The 19,409-nt window shown below is 42.6% G+C and overlaps 1 long non-coding RNA gene across 1 annotated transcript; it reads right to left on the bottom strand.

Moving 5' to 3' along the window:
- Positions 1 to 5,684: 5,684 nt before the first annotated feature.
- On the bottom strand, positions 5,685 to 12,038 carry LOC308315778. The gene is made up of 4 exons (XR_013964079.1): positions 10,186 to 12,038; positions 7,516 to 9,390; positions 6,541 to 6,720; positions 5,685 to 6,144 (listed from the first exon to the last, which is right to left on the bottom strand). It is a non-coding gene; the product is annotated as an uncharacterized lncRNA (long non-coding RNA).
- Between the last annotated feature and the right edge of the window lie 7,371 nt (positions 12,039 to 19,409).

The raw sequence follows: 19,409 nt of genomic DNA, 5'->3' as shown, positions 1-19,409 counted from the left end.
TTCCTCCTGGATTCGATTGAAAGGAAATTGCCGCCACTGTCTGTGTACACTACGTCGCGAAACAGGGTCACGTGTCAAACGAACAGATCTTCAAGCAATCAACGCATCGCCACGCAAGACGTTTGTTGCTTGTAGATCTGTTCTTTTTTTGACACTTGCTACGGAGAATCCATTAGGTCAAAGTTATTTGGTTTTGTGCGAAACTGGAATGGTGGTCCGTCCACAACACCATGCAGTACGAGACTACGGTAAACACTTTTAAACGTCAATAAAAAGTATTAGTATGATAGTGCACTGCTAATTGTGTAACTATTAATGCTGACCAGCCTCCATTTAATAATAACTTCAGTCCATCATTCATGATGATCCGTTGAACTTGATGAATGAAACAAATGTGTTTGTTTCTCTCTCTGTCTCTCTCTCTCTCTCTCTCTCTCTCTGTCTGTCTCTCTCAATTCAATTCAATTCAATTCAATTCATTTCAATTAGCTTTATTGGCATGAATGTAAAAGCTACAGTATTGCCAAAGCATGAAATTCAACAAAAGAACAAAACAAAATAAAAAAAATAATATAACAGAAAACAAGCAAATAGAACAATAACTTTCACAATAATAACTAATCACAATAACTCTCTCTCTCTCTCTCTCTCTCTCTCTCTCTCTCTCTCTCTCTCTCTCTCTGAGTTTTGCACGAAAATACTCCTTGGGCTAAATTCGGCCATAGCCGTGCACTTGCCCAAATGTGGGCTCTGGGCAATTTTAGGCAAAGGAGTGTTTTTTTGTGCAAAACTAATGCTTGCAATGGATTCAGAATCTTGAAAACCCCCTAGTTTGACATGTCACATGCTACTTAAAGTATAATGAAATTTTGAGTTTTTCTGTGATGGTAGACTAGACACCTTTTATGAACACATCTTTGAAGAAAGCTAGTGGTAAGCATTTGTTTTGCAGATTTGCCACAACTTAAGCTGACTTTACCTAACTACTTGGATGCTTCGTCACGAAGAACCTTGAATTGGAAACCACCTGCAGGACCACCCTGGTGTTCAGTGGGTTGTTGTTCGGTCATGGAACAGACTGGAACTGGAAGTTCAGGTGACGGTTGGCCTAACTGGAACTACTGTAGTTTCCTTCATAAATTGAACTGCATGACATTGAAGGCCATGGCATTAATTTATTTATGACAGGCTTTTGTTTTATTTATTTATTCCAAAAAAACAAACCACAAACTCATGGATATATTTTTGATGTCTCTGCTTGCAGTTTAAAGGTTTGTTGAATGAGAGTACACAGAAATATCCATGAGTCTGACTCATTCTCTATTTATTTCATTTTATTTATTGGTTTGAAATTGTAATGTAAAATCTGCTCTGAGTTCAGTAGGGTGTCTCAATGACTCCATCTAGTGGCAAAAAAAAAACATGGTGATATTGGTCAAAAACAAAAATTGGAACTCCAAATACTATAATCTAAATCTATAGGCCTATTTGAATATAACCACGATTTCATTTATTTTCAGTCAAGATCATCAATTGTTTTCATTCCAATCAAATGCAAAATATTGAATCAATCTTTCTTTGCATATACAACTTACAAGTGATAGTGATCTGATCTTCAAACTGTTAACTTGAAGATCAGTTATTGCAGTGAATTAGTTTTATTCATAAAATGTGTAGCTTTTGTGGTAAAGTTGTACATGTATAATTTTGACATGAATTCACTAGGTTGAATTCACAAAACTATGATGGCAGACTTCGATGTCACACATGTTTCAACCAATAATCAGGCAGGCAGGCGTGCGTGCGTGCAAGGAGGCCAGCAAGGAGGCCAGTTTTCCACTGCGCTTTTGCCCCAGCAAATCCTTGGTGAACGTTTGCGTGCCCTCCCGCCGCCTCCGATGCCACTCAGCCTGGCGGATTGTCTCGTGACAATCCATATCTTTTAATATTCAATAATAATTAGGATATGCAATTTCTGTCACTAAAGAGATTTTGAGGAGACTGTCTGTCTGAAGCAATCAGGTACCAATCAGGTACCTCAGAAGTACCCTGTAGAGAAATGTCTCAAAGTCCTTTGAAGCTTGCTCAGGTGTGAACCAAAAACACACAGTGAAGAGAGCAGACAGCAGTCTGTAGAATCTCCTATGCCATATATTGATTTGAAGTTTCTCCGCCCTGTCTGTATTCACCTCTGTCGATGCAAAAGTACTGTATGGCCGCTCAGGCGGTCATGTGACCCACGGAGTATAGCTCTGCTATTTTGCCATTCTGGACTCTGTCTTTAATTGAATAAATGGTCCATCACACTCCGAGGAAAACTCACTCTGCCTGCGTTTTTCATCTGATGCTCTCAGATGAAAGTGAAAAGTGAAAGTGAAAAGGTTTTTTCACTACTTTGCCTGGTAGTTTAGAGAACATTATTCTTCTCTAGTGGGTCAGTCAGTGTAGGAAAATACACAACATAGTGGTGCAAATTCCCGGTCCTGTTGCTTTGGAATAAATGTTCCTAGCCACTGGAAAAGGACCAGCGGGCTTTTTGGACAATTCAGTCTGATTTTTTGGCGGAGAGCAGCAGGGCTCCGGGCCCGAGGGTCGGAGTCATAGGGTCGGCGTGCCGGCTGGAATTGAGCCTTTGGGGCCACCGTAGACTGGCTGCCCTGCCACTTCCTTGTCAATCAGTGGTGACTATTTAAAGGCCCTGCAGTCTAACAAACACAGGTTTCTTGGTGTTTGCTGTGGATCCTGCAGAGATCATGTCTTAATTGTGTTTTATAACTTTTATCTGGCCCTGCCTTGGTGAGTAACCTGATGGATAGATGTTATTTAGATTGTACTAAAAAAGTGTTTTCTAATTAAGTATTTTTATTATTTGTTACTATACTACCCTACCCAGTGTGAGTTCATGTGCCTGGAAGCGATGAGCTCATGTGCCAGAGGGGCCGATGTGAATGAACACAGACTCAAATAGGTATATACAGGTATACATCAAATTGTTGTTGCAATGATTTATTTGTTTAACTTCATAGTGTACAAAATGTTTTGTTTTCATTTCCTTATAGATGTCACCACTGCTGTTTTGTTTTGTTCGTTTAGACTGATTTTAGTGTTTGGTTTTATTTAATTGAGCCATTTCCTCTTGTTTTGCTGTGATTGGTAGCAAGACCACTCGCCCTTGGCGAGCAGCTGATATTAGCATACATATGCATTATGTTGGTATAATTCACTGTTTAGATTTAGGTTTAGATTTCAGTTCACAAAAATATATATATTAAAAAAAATAGAGCTTTTTATTTCCATTTCTGCTAAGCTATAATATAGCTTGCAGAAATGGAAATAAAAAGCATCTAAGCAGTAAGCACATTATGTGCTTAGATGATTTCTATTTAATTGAAAACCTATTTACATCACTGCTACATGATGCATACATATCATAGGCAAGATAGGCAATAATACTAGTATTGCATGGGCAAAACAATCAACCCAGAACAATGTAAACTGGGAAATGTGTATGTGCTGAACATTCAGTATTGCTGCTGAATATTATTTTGCTCTGTTATGCAGGTTATGTTAAAATGTGCAGAAGCAGAGCCAGAGCCTCCGTGCATATCACTGCACCCTGGCTTTCCTGGCTGTTGCCTCGATCAGTGGGTACAACAAATTACATTTGCAGTCGATAATCAGCAGTTTGGTCAACAAGAGAACCAAGAGGATTTCACTGAGGAGGATTGAGTATACTGTAAATAAATATATTTCTGTAGCCATTGCTGTCAATTTCCTCTTGTCATCAGTGCTTGTCAAACCATTTAACTTCTATGATGTAATCAAAATGAAATGTCCAAATTCAAGATCTCCGTTGTCTTGCATTGCTCCTTTTCACTATCTGCATGAGTATTTCATTTTTGCATTCATGTCATTGATTCTTTATAGACGTTATCGACACACAGCCTACCGCTCCTTTGTCAGGTGGTGTTGGCCGTTATCTTGGAAGAGGAAATTGAAAAGTGGTCCCATCCTGTGCTGTCATCAGGATAAGAGCTGCCTACCCTTCTCCATCTGAAACCTACAGTAACCTGAGTATTCAGGCTGGCTCCACTGCAGATGCCATGAATTTATTTATATAGACAATTATTCCACAAATTCCTCCCCACACATGTTGTCAGTTACTATATTTTTTGTACACAAATAAATTACATCTTGATCAAGATATTTAATTCAACACAATGTAACACATGACATGTTCCTGGTTGGGTTTGGTCATGTACAGTTTTAATTCCACACAACACCATGGAAAAAAGCTATTGTGACAATAGTCACTATCAATACAAGATATTTGGTGAAAGATGGTTTTATTGCCCAGACCCATTTGAAAGAAATATATATATATATATATAAAAATTGGGGCTCCTTGACATAAACAGGTTTTTCAGAAAATTTGGGATTTAGAAGACATTTGTAGAATCTGGTCCTCAGGTCTCAATGGGTTATTTACTTACTGTTATGCCACCTAGTGGCCAATCCCTCGGGGGACTATGACACCTTTTCAGCAATCATCAACCCCTCCAACAAATTGTTACATTATAGTTACACATTGCGGTTTGTTTGCATCATGGATTACAATATAACACATATCAGATACCAGTTACAAGGGAAGTGTAAGTGACATTGTTGTACCCTACTGTGTACCTGTAGGCTGTAGCGTCGAACACAGTCTGTGCCACTAAGACCTGCAGATGATTGCACAGATGTGCTACACATTGAAATTCCTGTACTTCCTGTAGCAGCCACCACACGATGCACAACCATAGGGGTTACCCAGTTACCGACCAGCCAGTGTCCCCAAGTGACCCCCAGCCAGTGAACCTGACACTTGTAAAAGAGACTTCAGTCTAAATGTGGTTTTTACTGGTTAAATATAAAAAATAAAAAGCTAGCACACAGTGAATATTAGCTCACAAAAAATGGGTACCATGTTTATTAGTTTTTACTCCAATCAGTTTAGCTTTTCAATTAAACAAATATGAAAATCAGTTTCTAAAATGATGCACATGCAAGTTAATTGCACAAAGTATTGCACAGTGACATATTTAGGTAAATATCTGCTTTGATGTGTTGTTCATAATTCATACATTAATAATACATTTAGAATTACCTCGTTTGCATAATTTATCTTCTAATCTCACTTTAAAACCTAATTTCACATAAATATATATTATATTTGATAAAATATGAATATGTTGTGCCCTAAAGATATTACTATGCCAACCTATTGCCATATTATAAATTAATGTATTTATATCTTTATTTCAGCTGTCTAATATGCAAATTATCTCATTAACTATGCGCGATACAAAAATGGAAGAATTAGATTCTACGTGAAAGATAATATTAGAAACAATTGTCACACCGGGTAATCAGGTTGTTATAGCTTTTGCCCTGTCTATAATGTGTGTCCTATAGCCTAATGGTGTGTAAAACAGAAAATCTAAAATGTTGCCACGGACAAGACCAAGTCTTTGCCGGAGGGGTCACCACCAACCGTACAAACGTGTCTGTGGCAAGAATTGTCCATGTCCATGGCAATTTTTCGTTTTTGATAAAATAATTATGAAAAATAAATTTATTTCATTATAATGTAAATAAAAATGTCTTCTCAAAAATATTCACAATCCAATCATTCCTGAATGTGTATGAATTAATGTGTCGGGATGACATATTACATTCTAGTCATTCATTTCCCTGCACCAACATCAAAGCACTTATAGCTGTTATTGTGATATTTAGTCCTAAGTACTAGACTAAAACTAAACAATTTCAGATGACTAAAATAGGCCTAAAACCAAATGGTCTGTTAAGACTAAATAAGAATTTTCGGTGAAAATGAACACTGCACTGTACTACAGCACCTCCAATAAAACCCATGTGCATGCCTGCATCATGCCAATGGAAGATCCATACACACCAAAAAAAGAAAAGCACACAAGACTTGATTACAGTGGCGTTTCAGAACATATTTTATTGAACAAACAAGGAAGGGCAGGACAGGAGGCGTAGTCCTACTCAGTGAACTCCTCTGAACATATTTTATTGAAGAAAACAAAGAAGGGCAGGACAGGAGGCGTAGTCCTACTCAGTCAGGGAACTCCTCTGAAACAAGAAACAACGCAAAGTCAGTTCCATCTTCTCAGCTCACCCCTCTACTGAACCAGACCTGCCAACCTTGGGATATTGCCATGAGTACCACCATGCACGCGCTGAAACATTTGGTATAGTGTTTGTTCAGCTCTTAACCCATTCTGGGCGGGAACCCCTTTTGGTTTTTCAAGCATTATGTTATACTTTAGCCATTGAAAAATAGCAGGTCTACAAGCTCATAGCCGAATCAGAAGCCTTTATTGCCATACATGCCAACATGTTAGGAATTGGTTTCGGTGAACAGCAGAGCTCAGCAGAGTAACAAATGCAGTTACCACAGCTGCCATGGAGGCGCTATATTGGAATGAGCAATGATTATTATCACAATAAATAAAACACTTGCCCTACATATCATGGTTCCGAGGTTGGTGGACCGGGGTTCCTCGGTGGTTCCTCCACTTGTTCCTGGTTTTGGTTTTTTTGGTTGTGGGGGTGTGGGGTTCTTCGGTATTGTTTCTGTGATCCACTGACCTTCTGGACTTATTATATCATCGTATATATAACACTTCCTCCACTTCCTCCACGCCACTATATAAATGGGGATAAAGCAGTGGAAAAAAGCCATTTTACCAATAAGCTTCAAACAAAACCAGACCCTATAAAACAGGCTTAATCACTTTTGTATAGATTCAAAGAAGAGAGACATCTTATGTCTCGAATGTCTAAAAGTACAAAAAACAAAATCACTTGTAATAATTTTGAAAGACTTAACAATAAAGTAAATAAAGTCAAACCAATCTGTCTGGCTCTTTCAGTTTGTGAAAACACCTGATGTTATACGCATTGTTGGGGAAAATGTAGCAACCTGCTAAATAAATGAAGAAAAACAGCCAGAATTTGTACGGTCTGATACAGATAACCGATTTTAGAGAGGGGACAATCATTGATATGCAACTGGTATAGTGAATATTTTAGCTTTTCTGTGTGGATTGTCTGTTTTCTTAAACCAATGACTTTATTCAAGACTTCATATTTGTTTTACTTCTCACTCCAAGAGTAAATATATACTGTAGCAGCTCTACTATATACTACTACTATATACACCCTCTACTATAGCATATACACAGTACACACTACCAGTGTTGGGCAAGTCTTTTTAGTAATTATTTAAAATAGCCGGATGTGAGAGGACGCTGGCGCTTGTTGGACGCCGCTTCTCCATCTGAGTTTTTAGATTAGTTTTAGATCTAGTTTTCTACGTTATTTAGCAACTCTTTTTTTGCTCTGTTTTAATCGTTCTCTTCTCTGCTATTTTTAAAACATTTCAACAATTTCAACAATTTGACTCATCCCCTTCTGGCTTCAGTCGGATTGTTTACTCACCTGCTGGCTCCACCGATTGCTTTACGGACGTAGCTGCCTCACTGGGACTCTTTTGGGGCTCTCTCCTGGAACTACTCCTGGAAATTACCCGGACTTCTTCTATCGGTCCCGGTGCGGTTCTAGCCCTTGTTGGCTGGGACCAGTTTTCCCCGAGTCGACTGCATCGCTGGCGGCTTTAGGGCTGGCCGGCGTCAGTAACCAGTGCAGCTACAGTGTCAGTGGGCCAAGCACTCCGGATCATCCTCCTGGCTCCCCTGAGACCTGAGCTCAATCCACCACAGCTACTGTCTGTGAGGTACTGCCCGGACTCTCCTTCAACGGTCCCTGCGCGATTAGTCTTTGGTTGACTGGATCGCAACGATTCCTCCAGTTAGCTCCGTGAGCTAACTTATCCTGTAGCTGCTCAGTGCTCAGGAAGCGGCTAGCCTTAGCCTAGCAACACACTGTCTGTCACACTCCGCTGTTTTATTTTATTTTTTGCCATGCTGTTGATCCTCCTGCTGTTTCTGTCGCCTCTCCACCACTGCCTTTGGTCAACAACTGTGCGATCATCGGCTAGCGACTAGTTACAGTTAACCCACTGAGGAGATGACAAATTGATCTTAATTAATCATCATCACGTAAACAGTTAAGAAGGTTTCTTTACACCCACACTGCTGGGGGAAACTAAATAAAGCAAGAATCCTAGACCCAGAAGTGAATTCCCCATTCATTTTCTTCATAGACGTTTCAAAAAGTATTTATATAAAGATGTTTACACCGTGGACAAAGCCAACTCAGATCGTGAAAATCATGACAATAAACACAAATACGGTAATTTGTAAGAAGAAAAACAAAACAAAAAGTGTTTATCCTGCTTCAATTATTTGATCGGCCCAAAACATTGTGTTTATTGTCCTGATTTGTCATGATCCGAGTTGGCTTTGTCCACGGCGTAAACGACTTTATATAAATACTTTTTGAAAAGTCTAGTATCTTCCAGAACCGTGCACCCTGCATCATGCCAATGGAAGATCCATACACACCAAAAAAAGAAAAGCACACAAGACTTGATTACAGTGGCGTTTCAGAACATATTTTATTGAACAAACAAGGAAGGGCAGGACAGGAGGCGTAGTCCTACTCAGTGAACTCCTCTGAACATATTTTATTGAAGAAAACAAAGAAGGGCAGGACAGGAGGCGTAGTCCTACTCAGTCAGGGAACTCCTCTGAAACAAGAAACAACGCAAAGTCAGTTCCATCTTCTCAGCTCACCCCTCTACTGAACCAGACCTGCCAACCTTGGGATATTGCCATGAGTACCACCATGCACGCGCTGAAACATTTGGTATAGTGTTTGTTCAGCTCTTAACCCATTCTGGGCGGGAACCCCTTTTGGTTTTTCAAGCATTATGTTATACTTTAGCCATTGAAAAATAGCAGGTCTACAAGCTCATAGCCGAATCAGAAGCCTTTATTGCCATACATGCCAACATGTTAGGAATTGGTTTCGGTGAACAGCAGAGCTCAGCAGAGTAACAAATGCAGTTACCACAGCTGCCATGGAGGCGCTATATTGGAATGAGCAATGATTATTATCACAATAAATAAAACACTTACCCTACATATCATGGTTCCGAGGTTGGTGGACCGGGGTTCCTCGGTGGTTCCTTGGTGGTTCCTCCACTTGTTCCTGGTTTTGGTTTTTTTGGTTGTGGGGGTGTGGGGTTCTTCGGTATTGTTTCTGTGATCCACTCACCTTCTGGACTTATTATATCATCGCATATAACACTTCCTCCACTTCCTTCCTTCGGTATTGTTTCTGTGATCCACTGACCTTCTGGACTTATTATATCATCGTATATATAACACTTCCTCCACTTCCTCCACGCCACTATATAAATGGGGATAAAGCAGTGGAAAAAAGCCATTTTACCAATAAGCTTCAAACAAAACCAGACCCTATAAAACAGGCTTAATCACTTTTGTATAGATTCAAAGAAGAGAGACATCTTATGTCTCGAATGTCTAAAAGTACAAAAAACAAAATCACTTGTAATAATTTTGAAAGACTTAACAATAAAGTAAATAAAGTCAAACCAATCTGTCTGGCTCTTTCAGTTTGTGAAAACACCTGATGTTATACGCATTGTTGGGGAAAATGTAGCAACCTGCTAAATAAATGAAGAAAAACAGCCAGAATTTGTACGGTCTGATACCGATAACCGATTTTAGAGAGGGGACAATCATTGATATGCAACTGGTATAGTGAATATTTTAGCTTTTCTGTGTGGATTGTCTGTTTTCTTAAACCAATGACTTTATTCAAGACTTCATATTTGTTTTACTTCTCACTCCAAGAGTAAATATATACTGTAGCAGCTCTACTATATACTACTACTATATACACCCTCTACTATAGCATATACACAGTACACACTACCAGTGTTGGGCAAGTCTTTTTAGTAATTATTTAAAATAGCCGGATGTGAGAGGACGCTGGCGCTTGTTGGACGCCGCTTCTCCATCTGAGTTTTTAGATTAGTTTTAGATCTAGTTTTCTACGTTATTTAGCAACTCTTTTTTTGCTCTGTTTTAATCGTTCTCTTCTCTGCTATTTTTAAAACATTTCAACAATTTCAACAATTTGACTCATCCCCTTCTGGCTTCAGTCGGATTGTTTACTCACCTGCTGGCTCCACCGATTGCTTTACGGACGTAGCTGCCTCACTGGGACTCTTTTGGGGCTCTCTCCTGGAACTACTCCTGGAAATTACCCGGACTTCTTCTATCGGTCCCGGTGCGGTTCTAGCCCTTGTTGGCTGGGACCAGTTTTCCCCGAGTCGACTGCATCGCTGGCGGCTTTAGGGCTGGCCGGCGTCAGTAACCAGTGCAGCTACAGTGTCAGTGGGCCAAGCACTCCGGATCATCCTCCTGGCTCCCCTGAGACCTGAGCTCAATCCACCACAGCTACTGTCTGTGAGGTACTGCCCGGACTCTCCTTCAACGGTCCCTGCGCGATTAGTCTTTGGTTGACTGGATCGCAACGATTCCTCCAGTTAGCTCCGTGAGCTAACTTATCCTGTAGCTGCTCAGTGCTCAGGAAGCGGCTAGCCTTAGCCTAGCAACACACTGTCTGTCACACTCCGCTGTTTTATTTTATTTTTTGCCATGCTGTTGATCCTCCTGCTGTTTCTGTCGCCTCTCCACCACTGCCTTTGGTCAACAACTGTGCGATCATCGGCTAGCGACTAGTTACAGTTAACCCACTGAGGAGATGACAAATTGATCTTAATTAATCATCATCACGTAAACAGTTAAGAAGGTTTCTTTACACCCACACTGCTGGGGGAAACTAAATAAAGCAAGAATCCTAGACCCAGAAGTGAATTCCCCATTCATTTTCTTCATAGACGTTTCAAAAAGTATTTATATAAAGATGTTTACACCGTGGACAAAGCCAACTCAGATCGTGAAAATCATGACAATAAACACAAATACGGTAATTTGTAAGAAGAAAAACAAAACAAAAAGTGTTTATCCTGCTTCAATTATTTGATCGGCCCAAAACATTGTGTTTATTGTCCTGATTTGTCATGATCCGAGTTGGCTTTGTCCACGGCGTAAACGACTTTATATAAATACTTTTTGAAAAGTCTAGTATCTTCCAGAACCGTGCACCCTGCATCATGCCAATGGAAGATCCATACACACCAAAAAAAGAAAAGCACACAAGACTTGATTACAGTGGCGTTTCAGAACATATTTTATTGAACAAACAAGGAAGGGCAGGACAGGAGGCGTAGTCCTACTCAGTGAACTCCTCTGAACATATTTTATTGAAGAAAACAAAGAAGGGCAGGACAGGAGGCGTAGTCCTACTCAGTCAGGGAACTCCTCTGAAACAAGAAACAACGCAAAGTCAGTTCCATCTTCTCAGCTCACCCCTCTACTGAACCAGACCTGCCAACCTTGGGATATTGCCATGAGTACCACCATGCACGCGCTGAAACATTTGGTATAGTGTTTGTTCAGCTCTTAACCCATTCTGGGCGGGAACCCCTTTTGGTTTTTCAAGCATTATGTTATACTTTAGCCATTGAAAAATAGCAGGTCTACAAGCTCATAGCCGAATCAGAAGCCTTTATTGCCATACATGCCAACATGTTAGGAATTGGTTTCGGTGAACAGCAGAGCTCAGCAGAGTAACAAATGCAGTTACCACAGCTGCCATGGAGGCGCTATATTGGAATGAGCAATGATTATTATCACAATAAATAAAACACTTACCCTACATATCATGGTTCCGAGGTTGGTGGACCGGGGTTCCTCGGTGGTTCCTTGGTGGTTCCTCCACTTGTTCCTGGTTTTGGTTTTTTTGGTTGTGGGGGTGTGGGGTTCTTCGGTATTGTTTCTGTGATCCACTCACCTTCTGGACTTATTATATCATCGCATATAACACTTCCTCCACTTCCTTCCTTCGGTATTGTTTCTGTGATCCACTGACCTTCTGGACTTATTATATCATCGTATATATAACACTTCCTCCACTTCCTCCACGCCACTATATAAATGGGGATAAAGCAGTGGAAAAAAGCCATTTTACCAATAAGCTTCAAACAAAACCAGACCCTATAAAACAGGCTTAATCACTTTTGTATAGATTCAAAGAAGAGAGACATCTTATGTCTCGAATGTCTAAAAGTACAAAAAACAAAATCACTTGTAATAATTTTGAAAGACTTAACAATAAAGTAAATAAAGTCAAACCAATCTGTCTGGCTCTTTCAGTTTGTGAAAACACCTGATGTTATACGCATTGTTGGGGAAAATGTAGCAACCTGCTAAATAAATGAAGAAAAACAGCCAGAATTTGTACGGTCTGATACCGATAACCGATTTTAGAGAGGGGACAATCATTGATATGCAACTGGTATAGTGAATATTTTAGCTTTTCTGTGTGGATTGTCTGTTTTCTTAAACCAATGACTTTATTCAAGACTTCATATTTGTTTTACTTCTCACTCCAAGAGTAAATATATACTGTAGCAGCTCTACTATATACTACTACTATATACACCCTCTACTATAGCATATACACAGTACACACTACCAGTGTTGGGCAAGTCTTTTTAGTAATTATTTAAAATAGCCGGATGTGAGAGGACGCTGGCGCTTGTTGGACGCCGCTTCTCCATCTGAGTTTTTAGATTAGTTTTAGATCTAGTTTTCTACGTTATTTTGTTGTGTTCTTTGTTGGAGGCAAGGAATACTACCAGAGCTTGGGTAATATAGTTTACTGAACGATAGTTTGCAGGGGCAACAATACACGTGTGTTTACAAGTAGGTATAGCTTGTCACATAAACCCCATCCGGGCACCCTAGTATGACGTCATCATTAATGTGTTCACCCAGGTAATGACATTACACCACATCCCCCTTACTAAGGCTTGAAAAGACCCAAGGGCTGTAATCTCTTTTCAAATCACAAATCATAATAATCATGTAACATGTAAACTCAAGTCACATTTTCAAATCACCAAAATCACATTTCTTCTTTACCCCAAAAGCAAAATACTTCTCCCCAAACAGCAAAATAACATCTGTTCACTCTTCTCACTTTCTCCTTTTTTTTCACAGAAATAACATTAATAACATTAAGAATAACATCGTCGCCATTAAAGAGAAAAATTAAGTGTACCACAGTCAAACATCCAAATAGCAAAACAAAATCAGTGTCCTTTTTTTTTTTTTAAACACCCAACCAAATGTGTCTCATTCCCTGAACACAAAAACAAATCACTTCTTTTTTTTTCCTTACAATATCAAAAACACCATTATGTTTTATTTTTTTTTCTCTTTCTTACAGGTCGAGTCTCTGTGGCTTCCTAACTTCCCTGCCAGACCTTGTTCGCACACCACTAGGTGTGTTCTGAGATGGCTCAGATGGAGACAAGGTCCCAGAGCCTGCGCATGGAAGAATGTTCTCCCGCACAGGTTGAGTCACATCCTGAGACTCTGGCATAGGCACGAGATGTTGACGGTTCCTCCGCAGCGTCCCTTGTGGTCCACACACCAGATAGGACCGTGGGCTGTCGTGTACGGATGTCACAGTCCCTTGTGCCTTTGCGTCAGTAATCCAAACCTGGTCACCAGGTGACAACTTTGTGAGAGCTCTTGCCCTGTGTCTCTCATCGAAACACTTTGCATCCAACAGCCGTTTCTCCCGCTCCTTGTGCTGAAGGGCCCGCAGGTCTGGTAGAGCAGGCCTCAACCTCTCAGGAAGGACGGGCAAGGTGGTGCGAAGACGACGTCCCATGAGCAACTGGGCAGGGCTGTAGCCGTTACTCAGTGGAGTGGCCCTGTAGGCCAGGAGGGCAAGATAAGGATCTTTGGCCTTTTTGAGCAAGTTTTTAACTGTTTGGACGGCACGCTCCGCCTCGCCGTTTGCCTGCGGGTACCTAGGGCTACTGGTCACGTGCACAAATCCATAATCAGCTGCAAACTGTTTCATCTCATGTCCTGAGAACTGAGGGCCGTTGTCAGACATAAAATGATAGGGAATTCCATTGCGTGCGAACATCGATTTCAGATGGACTATCACGTCTGTGGACCTAGTCGGGCTGAGTTGTGCTATTTCCACAAATCTGGAAAAATAATCCACCACGAGCAGATATGTTTTCTCTCTCAGGGTGAATAGATCTGCACCTAACTTCTGCCAGGGCCCATCCGGGAGTTTGGTTGGCAGCAGAGGTTCTCTGGGGTTAACCCTTTCTTTGATGCACTCTCTGCAGTTGAGCACTAGCTCTCTTATCTGACAGCTCAGTCCAGGCCACCACACTGTCTGAACTGCACGTTCTCTGCATTTAACTACCCCCTGGTGCCCCTCATGTATCTTGTCAAGAACATTATTTCTCATAATGGCAGGTATCACCAACCTCATTCCACGCAGAAGCAGTCCATTGTGCACACTGAGATGTGCTCTCTCATGCCAGTAGTGCTTGACCGGGCCCTGTAACTGATGTCTTTCAGGCCAGCCCTCGACACTGTACTTCATGACCTGGGCACAGACACTGTCAGCACACAGCTGCTCTTGGAGCTCAGTTAGGTACTTATCACTCATAGGAAGGTTGTCCAGCACTGAGTCAACATAGATATTAGTATCCTCCATCAGGTCATTTTCTGCCCGTATCACTCCATCTTTGAGTGGGGCACGAGAGAGCGTGTCTGCAGTTGTGAGGCTCTTCCCCGGCGTGTGAAAGATTGTGTAGGAGTACCTCATTAAGCGCATCCTGAATCTTTGAATCCTAGGTGGCAGCGCGTCCAGAGCCTGCCCACCCAGTAGACTCACAAGAGGTTTGTGGTCGGTTTCGAGGTCGAAATGTAGGCCCAGGATGAAGTCACTAAACCTCTCGCAGGCCCATGTCAGTGCTAGTGCCTCCTTTTCCAGCTGCGCATAGCGCTGCTCTGTGTCAGTCAGGGACCTGGAAGCATACGCTACTGGTGACCATACCTCTCTGTCCAGCTGGAGCATCACTGCGCCTAGCCCGTAGGACGAGGCGTCCGCTGATATCTTCAGTGGCTTGTTAGGGTCGTAGAGCTGGAGGACCGGTGCAGTGGAGAGCTCCTGTTTGAGTCTGCAGAAAGCCCTCTGTTGTTCATGACCCCAGCACCACATATTCTTTTTGGACAGCAAATCTCTCAGTGCCTTATCCTTCTCTGCCAGGTTAGGTAAGAATTTCCCTAACTGGTTCACCATACCCAGAAAACTTCTGAGCTCGCTTATATTTGTAGGCTCCTTCATGTCCTGCACGGCTCTGGTTTTGTCTGGGTCCGGCCTCATGCCGTCTGCTGAGATGATGTAACCAAGGAACTTGACCTCTCTCTTCCCAAACTCACACTTTGACATGTTGAGTGTGACCCCCGCTTTCACTGCCCTCTCCAGTACAGCATGCGTCCTAGCGTCATGCTGCTGCTCCGTAGCCCCCCAGACCAGAATGTCGTCCATGTGACAGACTACGCCTTCTAGGCCGGACGTGACCTCAGACACCATCATGTTTTGAAAGTGCTCTGGGGCAGAGGAGATGCCGAAAGGCAGGCGGTTAAAATGGTAACGCCCAAATGGCGTGATAAATGTGGTGTAGAGAGCTGATTCTTTGGCCAAGGGAATCTGCCAGAAACCCATGTTTGCGTCTAGCTTTGTGAAAAATTGTGCTCCTGTGAGCATGCCTAGCGTCTGCTCTACAGAGGGAAGGATATATTTTTCACGGCAAACTGACACGTTCAGCGGCGTCATGTCCACACAGATGCGAACTTCCTCCTTGTTCTTCTTAGGTGCTACCACCATGCCACAACACCAGTCTGTTGGTGCCTCAATGCGGCTGATGACCCCTAGATTTTCCATCCGTTCCAACTCTTTTTTTACTTTGCCCATGAGTGGCAAAGCGACACGCCGTGGAACTTTAAGGGAGAATGGCTGTGCGTCAGGCTTGAGCTTGATTGTGTAGGCCTTCTGAACCAGCCCGAGTCCATCGCACAGTTTAGGATAAGTCTGCCTAACTGTCTCCTGGGTTATAGTGTCAACCCTGGCCACTAACTTGAGGCTAACTGAAGCTGCCCTACTCAGCAGCGCCACCTGCAGGCCTCTCACTACAAAGACCCTCTCTGTAATGTTCCTCTCCTTGTATGAGAGTGTTTCTGTGGCCGACCCCAGGACAGTCAATTTAACACCACCCGGCCCATAGAGTGGTTTGAGGGCTTTCTCTAGCTCCCCCTCTCTGTGCATGACATTTCTGTACATCTCTTCAGAAATGGCTGTGACGTCTGCCCCGGTGTCTATTTTAAAGGACATTGTGCTGCCCCTAATGCCGATGTCAGCCATCCAGGGGTCCTCACCAGAGCCCAATTCACCTAAGAACAGTCCATCCACATCCTCTGCAACTTCATGTACAGTTTTGTTTGATCTGCACACTTTTCCAAAATGGCCACGTTTTCCACAGTTGTGGCAGTCCGCACTCCTAGCTGGGCACTGTGACACTGGGTGAGAGGGTGACCTTCCACATTGTCCACATGGTTTATTTTCAACTCTGGTTTGCACAGGTTTAACAGTTTTCCAATTGCTGGACTGCCCCTGTGTCTGATCTTTGTTTCTGAATGTGTTTTGTTTTCCCCCCTTAAAATGCATAGCATCCATGGCTGGTGTGCTGGCACTCAGATCTCTCAGATCAAACTGCTGCCTCTTAATTTCCTCAGATTGTCTGGCCATTGTGATGGCTTTTGCTAGAGTGAGATCCCTATCCAGTTGCAATCTCTCTGACAGGGATGAATCTTTAATTCCCACTACTATTCTGTCCCTCAAGAGCTCATCGTGTAGATCACCATACTCACAGGTCGCTGCTAGTGCATACAGTGCTGTGATGAACACGTCCACTGGCTCTGAAGGCTGCTGTACTCTCTTGTTGAATTTGGCCCGTTCATATATGACGTTTTTCTTCGGGATGAAGAACTTGTCAAATCCGTCTTTGACTGTAGCATACCTCTGTCGCTGATCGGCCGTCAGGACCATCCCGCGTAGCACGTCGTCAGCCTCGTCCCCCATACAGTATACCAGTGTATTCAGCTGGTTTGCTTCGGAGGAAGAGTCCAGGTTGCTCGCCCGTCTAAAACGTTCAAACCTCCTTATCCACTTCTCCCACTCGTGTGGCTTTGCGAAGTCGAAAGGCTCCGGTGGTTTGATGGTAAACGTCGCCATCGGAGGTGCTGCATTCACCGCTGCTGCTGCTGCCGGCGCCGCCGCTCCCCCGTCCACGTTCATGCCGGCTCGTGTGTACTGTTTTTCTCTCGAATAAAGTCACTTTCTCTCGCCGCGCACCGTTGCTCAAAGTAGCTCCACTTCTGATACCATGTTGTGTTCTTTGTTGGAGGCAAGGAATACTACCAGAGCTTGGGTAATATAGTTTACTGAACGATAGTTTGCAGGGGCAACAATACACGTGTGTTTACAAGTAGGTATAGCTTGTCACATAAACCCCATCCGGGCACCCTAGTATGACGTCATCATTAATGTGTTCACCCAGGTAATGACATTACACCACAATTTAGCAACTCTTTTTTTGCTCTGTTTTAATCGTTCTCTTCTCTGCTATTTTTAAAACATTTCAACAATTTCAACAATTTGACTCATCCCCTTCTGGCTTCAGTCGGATTGTTTACTCACCTGCTGGCTCCACCGATTGCTTTACGGACGTAGCTGCCTCACTGGGACTCTTTTGGGGCTCTCTCCTGGAACTACTCCTGGAAATTACCCGGACTTCTTCTATCGGTCCCGGTGCGGTTCTAGCCCTTGTTGGCTGGGACCAGTTTTCCCCGAGTCGACTGCATCGCTGGCGGCTTTAGGGCTGGCCGGCGTCAGTAACCAGTGCAGCTACAGTGTCAGTGGGCCAAGCACTCCGGATCATCCTCCTGGCTCCCCTGAGACCTGAGCTCAATCCACCACAGCTACTGTCTGTGAGGTACTGCCCGGACTCTCCTTCAACGGTCCCTGCGCGATTAGTCTTTGGTTGACTGGATCGCAACGATTCCTCCAGTTAGCTCCGTGAGCTAACTTATCCTGTAGCTGCTCAGTGCTCAGGAAGCGGCTAGCCTTAGCCTAGCAACACACTGTCTGTCACACTCCGCTGTTTTATTTTATTTTTTGCCATGCTGTTGATCCTCCTGCTGTTTCTGTCGCCTCTCCACCACTGCCTTTGGTCAACAACTGTGCGATCATCGGCTAGCGACTAGTTACAGTTAACCCACTGAGGAGATGACAAATTGATCTTAATTAATCATCATCACGTAAACAGTTAAGAAGGTTTCTTTACACCCACACTGCTGGGGGAAACTAAATAAAGCAAGAATCCTAGACCCAGAAGTGAATTCCCCATTCATTTTCTTCATAGACGTTTCAAAAAGTATTTATATAAAGATGTTTACACCGTGGACAAAGCCAACTCAGATCGTGAAAATCATGACAATAAACACAAATACGGTAATTTGTAAGAAGAAAAACAAAACAAAAAGTGTTTATCCTGCTTCAATTATTTGATCGGCCCAAAACATTGTGTTTATTGTCCTGATTTGTCATGATCCGAGTTGGCTTTGTCCACGGCGTAAACGACTTTATATAAATACTTTTTGAAAAGTCTAGTATCTTCCAGAACCGTGCACCCTGCATCATGCCAATGGAAGATCCATACACACCAAAAAAAGAAAAGCACACAAGACTTGATTACAGTGGCGTTTCAGAACATATTTTATTGAACAAACAAGGAAGGGCAGGACAGGAGGCGTAGTCCTACTCAGTGAACTCCTCTGAACATATTTTATTGAAGAAAACAAAGAAGGGCAGGACAGGAGGCGTAGTCCTACTCAGTCAGGGAACTCCTCTGAAACAAGAAACAACGCAAAGTCAGTTCCATCTTCTCAGCTCACCCCTCTACTGAACCAGACCTGCCAACCTTGGGATATTGCCATGAGTACCACCATGCACGCGCTGAAACATTTGGTATAGTGTTTGTTCAGCTCTTAACCCATTCTGGGCGGGAACCCCTTTTGGTTTTTCAAGCATTATGTTATACTTTAGCCATTGAAAAATAGCAGGTCTACAAGCTCATAGCCGAATCAGAAGCCTTTATTGCCATACATGCCAACATGTTAGGAATTGGTTTCGGTGAACAGCAGAGCTCAGCAGAGTAACAAATGCAGTTACCACAGCTGCCATGGAGGCGCTATATTGGAATGAGCAATGATTATTATCACAATAAATAAAACACTTACCCTACATATCATGGTTCCGAGGTTGGTGGACCGGGGTTCCTCGGTGGTTCCTTGGTGGTTCCTCCACTTGTTCCTGGTTTTGGTTTTTTTGGTTGT

The sequence above is a fragment of the Protomyctophum bolini genome (genome assembly GCF_963924005.1).
Source record: "Protomyctophum bolini genome assembly, chromosome: 5".
NCBI classification, from domain to species: domain Eukaryota; kingdom Metazoa; phylum Chordata; class Actinopteri; order Myctophiformes; family Myctophidae; genus Protomyctophum; species Protomyctophum bolini.
This window is presented reverse-complemented; position numbering and strand designations above follow the sequence as displayed.